This window comes from Phodopus roborovskii, unplaced genomic scaffold (assembly GCF_943737965.1).
Source record: "Phodopus roborovskii unplaced genomic scaffold, PHOROB, whole genome shotgun sequence".
Lineage (NCBI taxonomy): Eukaryota > Metazoa > Chordata > Mammalia > Rodentia > Cricetidae > Phodopus > Phodopus roborovskii.
This window is the reverse complement of record NW_026126416.1, coordinates 15,152,524-15,165,097: the sequence shown is the minus strand read 5'-3', so window position 1 is coordinate 15,165,097 and position 12,574 is coordinate 15,152,524.

Genomic DNA, 12,574 nt, shown 5'->3' with positions numbered 1-12,574 from the left:
AGCAAATAACTGTTTAGAATAATGAGAACTGTCTTGGTTTGAAAAATAATGCCCTCCATAAGCTCATGTATTTGAACTCTTAATCCCTAGTTGGTGGCATGATTTAGAAAGATTTAGGAGGTGTGGTCTTGTTGAAGGAGGTACATTACCAGAGGTGGGCTTTAGGAGTTTCAAAACTCATGCATTTTCTGATTTTTTTTTTTTTTTTTTTTTTTTTTTTTGCTTTGTGCTTGCAGTTCAAGAAGTGAGTTTTCAGCTTTCTGCTCCTAATACCATGGTACCTATCTTAGGGCTTCTATTGCTGTAAAAGTTTACCATAACCAGAGAAACTCTTACAAAATGAAAAAGGAACAAAAAACAAACAAAAAACATTCAATTGGGGCTGGATTACAGAGGTTTAGTCTATTATCATGATGGCAGGAAATAAAGCAGCATGCAGGCAGACATGATTCTAGAGTTTTATATCCTGACACACAGGAAACAGAAAGTAAACTGTCTACTACACTGGGTATAACTTGAGCATATGAGATTTCAAATCTCTTCCCACTGTGACACACTTCCTCCAATAAAACCACACCTCCTAATAATGCCATCTACTCCAACAAGGCCTCACTTCCTAATTAGTGCCACTTACTATGGGCCAAGCATTCAAATACGTGTAACTATGGGGCCCACTCATATTCAAATCACAACAGTAATATTATGGACTCTAAGCCACTGGAACCTTAAGCCCAAATAAGTACTTCCTCTCTTATGTCATTTTGGTCATGGTGTTTTATCAACAGAAAATAAACTCTTTGAATGTTCACATGTATGTGAATGAACATATGAGCAAACATGTGTGCCTGTGTTATATGTGGGTATCTTGTACTTCAAAAAATTCTATAATTTTTCCAGATAGAAATTTAACACAGATAAAAACCTCCCAAGGCACAAGTTAGTTATGTAGTATTTTAATAAAATTTGTTTTACATGTTTTAATAGCCTGTCATTTTCAAGTGACTATTTAAAATTCTCTTCTTTTATATTGTTTATTTCATCTTTTGATGTTGTGTGTCTTTGATTTTATAATACCTTACCCAAGAAAATGGAAAGTGATTTGGCACTAATTGTACCCCTTGACTATTATAAGTAAGACAGAAATTCTGAAGTGCTTAAGAGTAGCTTACAACTTTTATTCTTTAAATAAAAAATTGGATTTTTCCATCTTTGACAACCAAGTTTCTTTTCATATTACATTATATGTGGTAAAACTAAATATAATTAAGTAGGTCTCATTTTATTTATACATCTCTTTTATGAATGTAAGAATAGGAACTGGACAGATGGCTCAGTGGATTAAAAATACTTGTTTTTCTTCCAGGGGACCCTACTTTGATTCCCAGCAGCCACGGGTCTGCTCACAGCCATCCATAAATTTAATTCCAGAGACTCCAACACCCTTACCTGACCTCTATCTATGGGCAGCAAGCACACATGTGGTGCACAGATACACATGTGAGTAAAACATATATACATATAAAATAAAATAATCTAAAAATAAAGAAAATCCTGAGAATTCTTTTAATTAACTTATAATATAAATTGAAGATTGAAAAGAAATTAAAAAGGAAAATAATTTCTCCTTCACCTATGTACAGGCAACTGTTATCGCAAATTAATTTTCTGCTTGATAGTCAATCACAGGACATGCAGGAAGATTAATGTGTCATGGAGAATTACTACTAAAAATCTTCAAGTATGTTTTCACTAACAAGGAAACTACTATATTCTTGAATGAAAAGGAAACTTGAATTTTTATGCTAGAACTCTATGTAAAGCAAACAGAGTAATACTGCTGTAAATGTATAGTTATCCTGACATTTTTGGTAGTGAGAAAGCATCAACAAGCCTTCTGAAATTCAAGCATGAAGTTCTTATATATAAATGGTTTGCATACACTTCAGATTCTTGCTGAGTCTGTAGGGAACAAGATTCATATATGTAAGATTCTAAGGAACAGATCCTAAACATGTCTAGGATTGTCACAAAAACACCAGTCATTAATATTACTGAATGAAAAGGCTAGATGCTTATAATCAGAAAGATGAATGGATGGGTTCTCTAAAGTGACTGCATCATCACTACCTATCATAATAGCAACCAAATATTTAAACACAATATTAAAGGACGCAGAACCAGCTCTACTCCCTGTAGTTCTCCATTTATAAAATTATACAAGGAATAAAAATTAATATACATCTGTTGTAAGTCAAGTAGTATTTCTTTTTTGTTGTGGTTTATGTTTTATCAAAACAGGGTTTCTTTGTAGCTTTTGGAGGCAGTCATGGAACTCACTCTGTAGACCAGAACTCCAGAGAGCCAGCCACCTGCCTCTGCCCAATAGTGTTTCTTATTCTAAGCCATCTCCTCTACTCACTACACCGGCTACACTACTGGCCCTCCATGGGTACTGGCATGTGCTTGGGATTAAATCATTTTAGCCTTTTGTAAGGTGTATTTCTTCTTGAGAGGGATGATAACATGACTATATAAGTCACTAGTACTTTAGTGTGAGCTGAGTCTTTAAGAGGGCCTATAATTGGAGGCCTTCACTCTGTTAGGAGCACAAACACGTGCAATCATTAGCTCTTACCTGTTCTGGTCTTTAATGCTCAGGATACCCTTTATACTCTTACCCCAGTCCTTATAGAAGTCCTCCACAAGTATTTCATCCTTCTTTTTATAGTTTATTTAGTTTTATTTTTGAAATTGTACTACAATAATAGCACTTATCCCTTCCCTTTCTGGCCTCCAAACCTTCCCATATAGCTACTCTCTGATATCCTTTAAATTGATAGCCTCTTTTTGCATTGTTATTTCATACATATAAGCAACGTAAAGGAGGAGACTGAGCTATTTCTGTAGATGGTATCTGTTTCCATGGAAATCATGAAACTTAACCAGACAATAGTGTGCCCAAGGCCAGGTTCTGCCTTAAACTACTAAGATTATAGGGTAGTATCTGGAACTCTCCAAATCTAAAGTTCTATGTATAAATGGAGCCTGCCACCACCTCAAGTATTGCTTGAGTATTAAATACTGATGCCTAGAGATGTGTGCTGTATTTACCTAAAGCATGTTTCTTACCATAAAACTGACTTTCCATACTCATTCTACTATAAATAAAATAGCATTCTGAGATCTATCTATCCTCTCTAATTTCTTTTTCTCAGCACCTCCTTTCCCTCCCCCATCTCTCTTTCTAGCTCACTTGCTCATACTTTCAAGAAGTGAATAAGACAGGTTCACAGAGTGCTAGCAGAGACAGTTATTGAGAGCAATGTGCTTTATTAGAAATATAGAGTTTCCCAGATCCCCATACTTGTTGCTTACATTGGTCTAAGCCATTGTTCACTTTACTATTCTATCCATCTACTCACTATATGACAGACTCACTACACTATCTGCCTTCCTTGCCCACCTACAATCATGATTTTCACTTTCCTTACTCCCCTATCAACTCGCCTATTTATTTTTGTGTCAGATGAAAGCTTATCTTTCTCTCCCTTCCCCTTCCTGGCCTATGTCTCTCATTTACTCTCCCACTGCTATGATTGTGGTTGTTTAACCTACTGTGTCGCTTGGGGAGTACAGATGTGCAACAGGTGTTAGACTAAGTGGAAGTAATTTGTGAATGATGGAAACTATTTTCATCATAATTTGTGCACAGTTGAATGATATTTCCCTAAGGATTTCTGGCCCTGGCACTTTACTGAAAGTTACAATTCGTTAAACATATTATTGTCATGCAAACTACAACTGCAAAATTACACAGATCATGAATACATGATCTAACAAATTTTAACCTACTGAACTTAGTTATGGAGCCAATAACAAGATTGCAGAGGACAACCAATAAGTTCCCTAAATCTTCCTTCTCATCTGTCCAAAAGTAACTACTACTTTGACTTCTAACATACTCAATTTGTTTTCAATTTTTGTTTGAATTAAATCATATGTAATTTATTCTTTTGTCTGAACCCATTCATTGAATATAATGTTTTGAGATGTATTTATACTTCTGCTTGGAGTTCTTGTTCAAGCTTACTCATTTCTAAACTCACTCCATTGTATAAATATGCCATAGTTCATCATAACCTTTTAAAATAGAGATTATTTGATATATCTCCAGAGGAAGGCTCTGTGGAAATGATGATATGGATTTCTACAGATGTCTTTTTGCATATATGTATTTGACTGGGGCTATGCTTAGAAGATAGTTTGTTAGATCATAAAGTATCCATACTCTTACCTTCTGTAAACTACCAATTTCCAGTGGCCAGATTATTTTACATCTCAGCACTGTATTATAAGAATTCCAAATGTCCCTACATTCCCTGGACAGTTATCCATAGAATCCATTTAATGTTTTATTGTTCCCCTCTTATTTTCTATTTCATTGATTGATTTATTGATTGCATTTTAGTTAGTGAAGGTCTGTGTCATTTTCCAAGTGATTAATGCAATCGTTTGCCTCCTTCACATACTTGTCAGACTTTTGAGTACTGTGTCACATAAAGTACCAATTAACTCCTTTAGGGATTGTTCATTCTTTCACAAACTGATTTCAGTGGTTTAACATTTTATACAAAACTACGCAGCTTAAAATAACTGATGGCTTTTCTGATAACAATTACAGATACATCCAGTGACCATCAATGCCATCTCAAATTGTCTGTTAATATCTCCAAGTAACTTAAAATTGTTCATAAAGTGCATATCTTACCATTTTTCAAAGCAATAGAGATATAGAAACCACATTTTGGTAAACTAAAAATCTCTCTAACTATAGCAAATATTTCACACTTCTTTGTCATCAAAAAATGGAAAAATATTAAACCTAAGATATATACATCCTTAAACAGGTAAACATCAACTCTCTACCAGGTTCCTCCCCTTGGAGATTGGGAACCCCATAGAAGAGGAGGAGAAAAGACTGTAGGAGTCAGAGGGAATAGAGGACATCAGGAGAACATGTCCCACCAAATAAATTAAGCAGGGCTTACATGGGCCCACAGAGACTGAAATGGCATGTGTAGGGCCTGCATGGGGCTGCACAAGGTCCCCTGTGTATACATTATGACTGTTATCTTGGTGTTTTTGTGGAACTCCTAACAGTGGTTAGGAGAAGGTGTCCCTCTGGTTTTGTGCCTGCTCTTAAGACTCTTTCCTTCCATTGGGTTGCTTTGTCTAGCCTTGAAATGAGGCCTTTTGTTTTTTCTTATTATATCTTGTTTTGCCCTGTCTGATTAACATCTCTCATAGATATGCTCTTTTCTGAAGAGAAAACTGAGGGGATTGGATCTGTGAGAAAGGGGAGTAGGGAGAGGCTAGGAAGAGTGGAGGGAGGAGAAACTGGTTGGGATGTATTGTATGAGAAAAGAATCTGTTTTCAATGATAAAACACAAAAAGAATAAAAGGGATACTATGAAATTAAAACAATGCACACAGATTTGGTACCCCCTAATTAAAAAAAAACAAACAAACTAAACCAAACAATAACAACAACGACAAAAATAACCCACACATTTTAAATTCAGTTTCACAATGTGATTTCATTGTAAAGTTCAACAACAAACTGGACCACATTATTTAATAATTGCTAAAATATAATGAAATTATTTCATCTCAAAACAAAGACAATTATTAGTATTTCACAGATGGAAAGAAAATATGTTTTCATTTCCCCAACACAAATAGCCAAGAAGGAGCAGAGCTAGAACCATGGCTCTGGAGTTAGTTTGAAACCCCACCTTCTTTTTATAGGCTCCCATTTCCCTCCTAGAAAAGGAACAAACCATGAACCAATTGTTTCAAAGCCACCACTGCTAATGTTCAACTGTTTGACTTGACTCAAAATTTGTAATATTGTATGTGCCTTGCTTTTTCCAGGTGTTAAAGATAAGAACCTAAACTGACAAAAATGAACACATATGGAAATGTATAAACTCCCAAATATAATCAGTGACCTCTATTTTGATGCAATTTTCCCTATACGTTTGATCTGAGCTGATCATTGTAGTCATTGCTCTATTAGCAGTGTTTCTGACTGTCTTTCATATTTCCCCTCATTTTTCACAACTGGCCACCTACCAAGAGAAGCAAGATAGCATAATCTAATTGGAAAACTTACACACAGGCACCAATCATAACAAGCTGTAGAGGGCCAACACAGCCAAGTGTATCTGGAACCAAGAGAAAGCAAACTTCTTTTCTACGTTGAAAGTGATACATTTTTTCCTTATTGCATTAACCAGAGAGAGGTTAAGGTGCACAGACTGGGAAATTAAGCTTATTCTGAACCAATTCTAACCATAAACAATCTCTGGGACTATCTTGTATGTCTTCTGACAGAGGGGCATCCATTGGGAAGATTATGTCTGTTATCAAGGAAAGCAATGAACTTTCCATTTATATTGGACATTTATAATCTGATGAGAAAAAGGGTACATTTATCTAGTCGTTTAAAAGGGAAAAAAGAAACTCTACAAATCTGTCCATTATACCTGCTGAGAATCTAAAGTGAGGTCAAGACAAAAACAGATTATATTTGATAGTGTTAATAATAGTTTATTGCAAGACTTGCTAGCCAGCTCTCCCTCTGTAGATTTCTGAATAGATTTGGAAGCTGGGCTATTCTTAGAGTAATGAGAAAGAGCTTTATCTCACACCATAGGAACTTTAAAGATCTCCATGGCTTTCAAAGTCTTATTGATGAACTTTAGTATGAATAAAAGCCAGGTGGTTTTTGTCACAAATACCGGTGCAATGTGAGGATGTAGGAGGAACTCTGAGATGCAAGGACATGCTTTTCCTTGTATGGCATTTGTAACAGTACCCAAAGGACTGCTGTTTCCACAATTAAATCACTACTGGAGACAATATCAGATTTAGTGACTTAGAATTATGTAATACAACCGCTAGACACTGATTCTATCTACTTTCAATAATAGGGAATATGTTGGAAAAATATTAGAGGCTCAAAGCTTTAGTGATTGGTTAGAATCTAGGTGGCAGAAGCTAAAAGAATGATGGAGCAGAAAGCAAGAGGAGCAACTATAGTCTCCTGTCTGTAAAACTCTAGACAGGATACTCCTTTTTAACATATATCCATTATGCTGTACTCATTGTGTATGTTCTTGGATGTTGGAGGAGATAACCTAATTGACTTGGCTCATAGGTAGCCTCCCTTCTCCAGTAATGAAAAAATATAGAGGACAGAGAGGGACTATAACACTATTCAACTTTCACACTTGACATCCAAAGTTCTCCTTTCACTAAAACTACATGTGGCATTTCACATCTCCCCCAACCTCTATTTTGTACCTAATTCGAATCCTTATATTAAAACTATTTTAAGTAAAGGTTAAGTTTCCAAGAAAATGGTTGGACTTGGAAAATATTAGTTAAATAACCAAACTCAGAAAGACAAAACCCCACAGTTTCTTTGTCATAGGTACTTCCTAGCCTTGTGTGTGTGTGTGTGTGTGTGTGTGTGTGTGTGTGTGTGTGTGTGAATACACATCAATGTGGATAAAATAAATAGAATATAAAAACATAGGTGATGAGGAAGGATATGCTTGGCAAAGAATACATGAGATAATACTAAAGGAAGGAGACTAGTGATAAGGGGTAACTTAGAGTGAGGAAGATGAAAGAAAAATGGAATCTATTAAAACATACTTGGTCCAAAAATGATGTAATACCTGAAACCTTGCATGCTATGTTAAAAAATAGTTTTTGAAAGACTTTGGAAACTGTTACTAACAGGTAAATGCCATTTGTCCCTACATGTGACCTTCAAGCACCAGTCCTACATTCTACAGAAATTATAGATAAATTTTATGTTAACTGTTAAATGTTGGATTATTGAGGCAGAGCATGAAGCATCATAAAGAGCCAAGTAGTAGCTTTGGTGCATCTATTTTCTGTGTATCTATGGTGACTACTGCATCTTCCTATTGAGATGCTTTCACCCATCACTGGGGTTTGGCTAATACAAAGAAGATGGACAATAACACCTCAAGTTAGAGACACTGTTGGAACACTGGAGCATAAAGCAAAATATTTCTTCACTCTATTGAATCTCCATGGCAAGTCTCTTTGATACCTCCATCTTCTAATTTCCAATCTTATGCACCTCCAATCAAGGCCCCGTGTGTAACAAAAGTGAGTGCAATGTCTGAACTCATGGGTAATAGACTGCCTCAAGATTTACCTCCTTACCTAAGAGGGGAATTGTCAGGTCCTGTGGTAAACTAATTCCTATTTTCCTGAGGAACCGCCATACTGATCTCCAAAATGGCTGTATGAGTTTGCACTCCCACCAGCAGTGGAGGAGTGTTCCCCTTTCTCCACATCATCTCCAACATGAGTCATCATTGGTGTTTCTAATTTTAGCCATTCTGGCAGGAGTAAGATGGCATCTCAAAGTTGTTTTGATTTGCATTTTCCTGATAGCTAAGGATGTGGAGCACTTTCTTAAGTGTCTTTCAGCCTTTTTGATTTCCTCTATTGAGAATTCTTTCTTCAGTTCTGTATCCCATTTTTTAATAGGGGTTTTTTGGTGTTTTGTTGACTCGTTTCTTGAGTTCTTTGTATATTTTGGAGATCAGCCCTTTGTCGGATATAGGATTAGTGAAAATCTTTTCCCAGTTTGGGGGCTGCCGTTTGGTCTTGTTGACTGTGTCCTTTGCTTTAAAGAAGCTTCAAAGTTTGAAGAGATCCCATTTATTAGTTGTTTCTCTCAGTGTCTGTGCCCCTGGAGTTAGGCATATACCCAAATTATCCACATCCATGCAACAAAGACATCTGTTCAACTATGTTCATAGCAGCACTATTTGTAATAGCAAGAAACTGGAAGCAATCTAGATGCCCCTCAAGTGAAGAATAGTTAATGAAGATGTGGCACATCTACACAATGGAATACTACTCTGGAGAAAATAATAATGGTATCTTGAAATTCGCAGGCAAGTGGATGGCACTTGAAGAAACCATCCTGAATGAGGTAACCCAGTCACAAAAAGAGGAACACAGTATGTACTCACTCATATATGGATTTTAGACCTAGAGCAAAGGATCACCAGCCTATAATTCACACCACCAGAGGAACTAGGATACAAGGTGTATTCTAAGAGATTCATATAAAGTCCCTCACAGAACTGGTAATGGACAAGTCCCACAGAGCACAGAGGAAGTGGGGAGGGGGCAGCGAATGGATAGAGAAGTAGGAGAAAACGAGGGGGAGGAAAGGAAAATACATGCGACCAGGAAGAATGAGCCCAGTTAGGAATAGAAGACAGGAGAGAGAGAGAGAGAGAGAGAGAGAGAGAACATAAAAGAGGGAGCCAATATTGGTTTGAAGATAAAATTGAACACAAAGAAAGGTCTAGAGAACTACAAGACTGCTGCCAAACAACAATTTGAGCTTCCGTGGAAAGGCTACCATAAATTCCCTTCCCAGAGAGTGAGATCAACAACTAACTTATCCATGGAGCCCTCAACTAATGTCTGTTGGAAACAGGAACAAACACCCATACATAAACACTGAGTTGAACTAGAACCCTGATGCAGATGGAGAGGACAAGACCAGGCGGCAGAAACACATAGAGACAGCTTACCTGAACAAGGAGGAGCTAACAGGCCACCAGACTGATAGCTGGGAAGCCAGCATGGGACTGACTCAGGCCCCCCTGAGTATGGGTTTCAGCCAGAAGGATTGAGCAGTCTAAGGTACCTCAGAAAATGGAGCCAGGATGTATCCCTGGTGCACAAAAGGACCTTGGGAACACATCCCCCATGGAGGGATAACTGCCTTAATCTAGAGACAGGAGAGAAGTCCTAGTCCCTACTTCACATGACCTGTCAGATCTACATGACTCCAACTGAATGGCATTCCCCTACATATGGAATTGGGGTGGGGTATGGGAGGGGAGGGTGGTTAGAGTGCATGTGAGAGGCCAGAGAGGGTAAAAGGCAGGGAAGGAGGGAGGGAGGAAGGGAGGGATGGAGGGAGGGAGGAAGGGAGGGATGAAGGGAGAGGGAATTGGGATCAACATGTAAAATAATAAATTAAATTAAAAAATGCTTTGACTCCAAAATTTAAGTTGAAGGACCAATTACTGGGGAAAAGGATTTCTATTTTTGTTTCCACAGAAAATGAAAAGTTGTGGATTCCTTCCAGACTAATGTGGTTTGATCAAGCAAGACTGCCTGAAACAGAGTACCAGGTGAACCTATATTCAAAACAGCTGGACAAAGCATCCTTACAGACTACAGCCAGTATTTCTGCATCTTCTTAGAATCCCCCATGACAGTGCCCCTTACCAGCAGGAAGTAGTTTGGAAAGAAAGATGCCCAAATTCCCAAATATTGTCTATAAATGTTTGTTTTCATTTAAATGGACTTGGTTATATAAAATAAATATATATATTAAAAAAAGATTTACCTCCTTACATCTTTCACATCATTTTGTCCCAAAATTGGTATTTAGGAGTAAAGGATATAAAAGAGCATGAAAGGACTTTGGGAGAACATTCCCCATGGATGGATACTCCCTTAACCTAGAGACAGGAGGGAGAGCCTATGCCCTTCTCCAAATCAATTCACAGATTTAGATGATCCCTCCTGGACGGTCTCATCCTCCCTGGGGAGTGGGTGAGGAATGGGATGGGAGGGGGTTCAGGGAGCCTGGGAGGATTGGAGGGAGAGGGAACTGGAATCAATATGTTAAATAAAAATACTAATAATAAAGACCCTGTCATGGGATTTGGGGAGGGGTGTGTGAATGTGTTGTCTCCTCATTCAAATATGTGAAAAGAGGATATTGTTCCTAAATCTTGGTTCTTGCTTTCAGCTACCCTTGTCCTCTCCTCAAAGGCACATGCCAATTCCTCAGTTTCTCTTCACTATGATATTTTGTCTCTGTTATTGAGCTCACCAAGATAACATGATATTCATATTGAATAATCACAATGGCTACAATATTGCAACCATTTGTAATGACTTGGCTTGATGTTTCAGGCCAGCTTGCTATTTTTCCCACCTTACCATGTTGTGTGACAGTTGGGGGTGAGACTAGAGAGTGAAAATTCAGGAGACAGAGAGCTTGGATTCAAAACTTGCTCTCCTATCATGACTATATCTGTGCAATCTCAGGTAAGTATCTTAGTTTCTATTTGCTTTGTTTCTCCTCTATAAGAAGAGACAATAACAGTAATGCTTCATAATAGTTTTGAGAGTATTAAATGGGAAAAGTCGCAAGAACTGTACCTGCATTATAACATTTAGGAAATGCTCTTCTATCTGCTTAACCCATCACCTCACCTCATGACTTGTCATTCTTTTCCTGGGAATACTCACCCAGTCTGTGATTGAAACATGCTTTTGGCCAGTGAAGAACTTGGAGTGAATCTATAAAATTGCTCCTCTCATCAGGGCAGAGCCTACTTCCTCTCACCCTGTCTAAAGGGTTAGAGTTAAGGTCCCTGAGACTGTCCTGTGTATTTTCCTTCAAGTTATAATTCTTTTTTTTTTTATCATTTTTCTTCATAAGACTAGAGAACACCTAACTTCTGATTATGCAGTTGATGCCATAAGCCAGTTTTCCTTTTGTTTTGAACTTGACTATCTAGAGTTTTTTCTTAATTTCTGATGTTTATAAATTATTTTCTTAGTGAGAAAATCTAGGAATTATAATTTTAATGTCATAGTAAGTAAAATTAAAATAAATGGCAAGCCAGCTATGAACTGGTGAATTATAACAACTAATAATTAGATTGGAGAAATATAAAAATTCTGAATTCAATGAACCAGCACCAGTCTAATTTAAATGTCTAATTAAAAGTTATTTGGAGGAGCAGCATATACAAACTGCACTGCAGTCATCTATGACTGGGAAGAAGCTTCCTAACCAGAAGGAAAATCAGAATTGCATGAAGAAACAGGAACTGACTGTAATCTTTAATCAGAGTACTCCATTTTAATCAAGACTTGTCTGACTCTCCATCCCATTACCACTTCATTAAAGTACGCTGTCCCTGGTGCTGAAACTGCTGTTAGCTGTTTAATGGAAGAGTAACCAAGCTTCACAGCAGGAAAGGGGGTAGCAAGCCAGGATGGAAACGGAACTTCCAAAGTTAGCAGAGAGCTACAGAAGTAAAAGAAGTCAAGATTAGAACGGATTTAACCAGAACAAGCCTTCCAGCCTGCAAGCTGATTCATTCAGACGGCTATTCATAGCGGAGGGCTATTTAGCACATTGTCAAATATGTCATTCTAACAAAGTGTGATCGTTAGTACAAATAGCTCATGAGCAATGACATATTTAGATTGCCTGCATAAAGGTGGCAGGGTATGTGCATCTAGGCAAAAAGAACTCCATCTTCATATGGGGAAAAAAATGTCTAAAATTTCTAAACTTGGGTTTATTTCTGAGACCTACCAGCCTCTGGCACTATCAACTTGTCACTGTTATCTTTGCCTCTTTGTTTCTCAACTGTAACATAATTCAACAATGACATTTTCTATGCA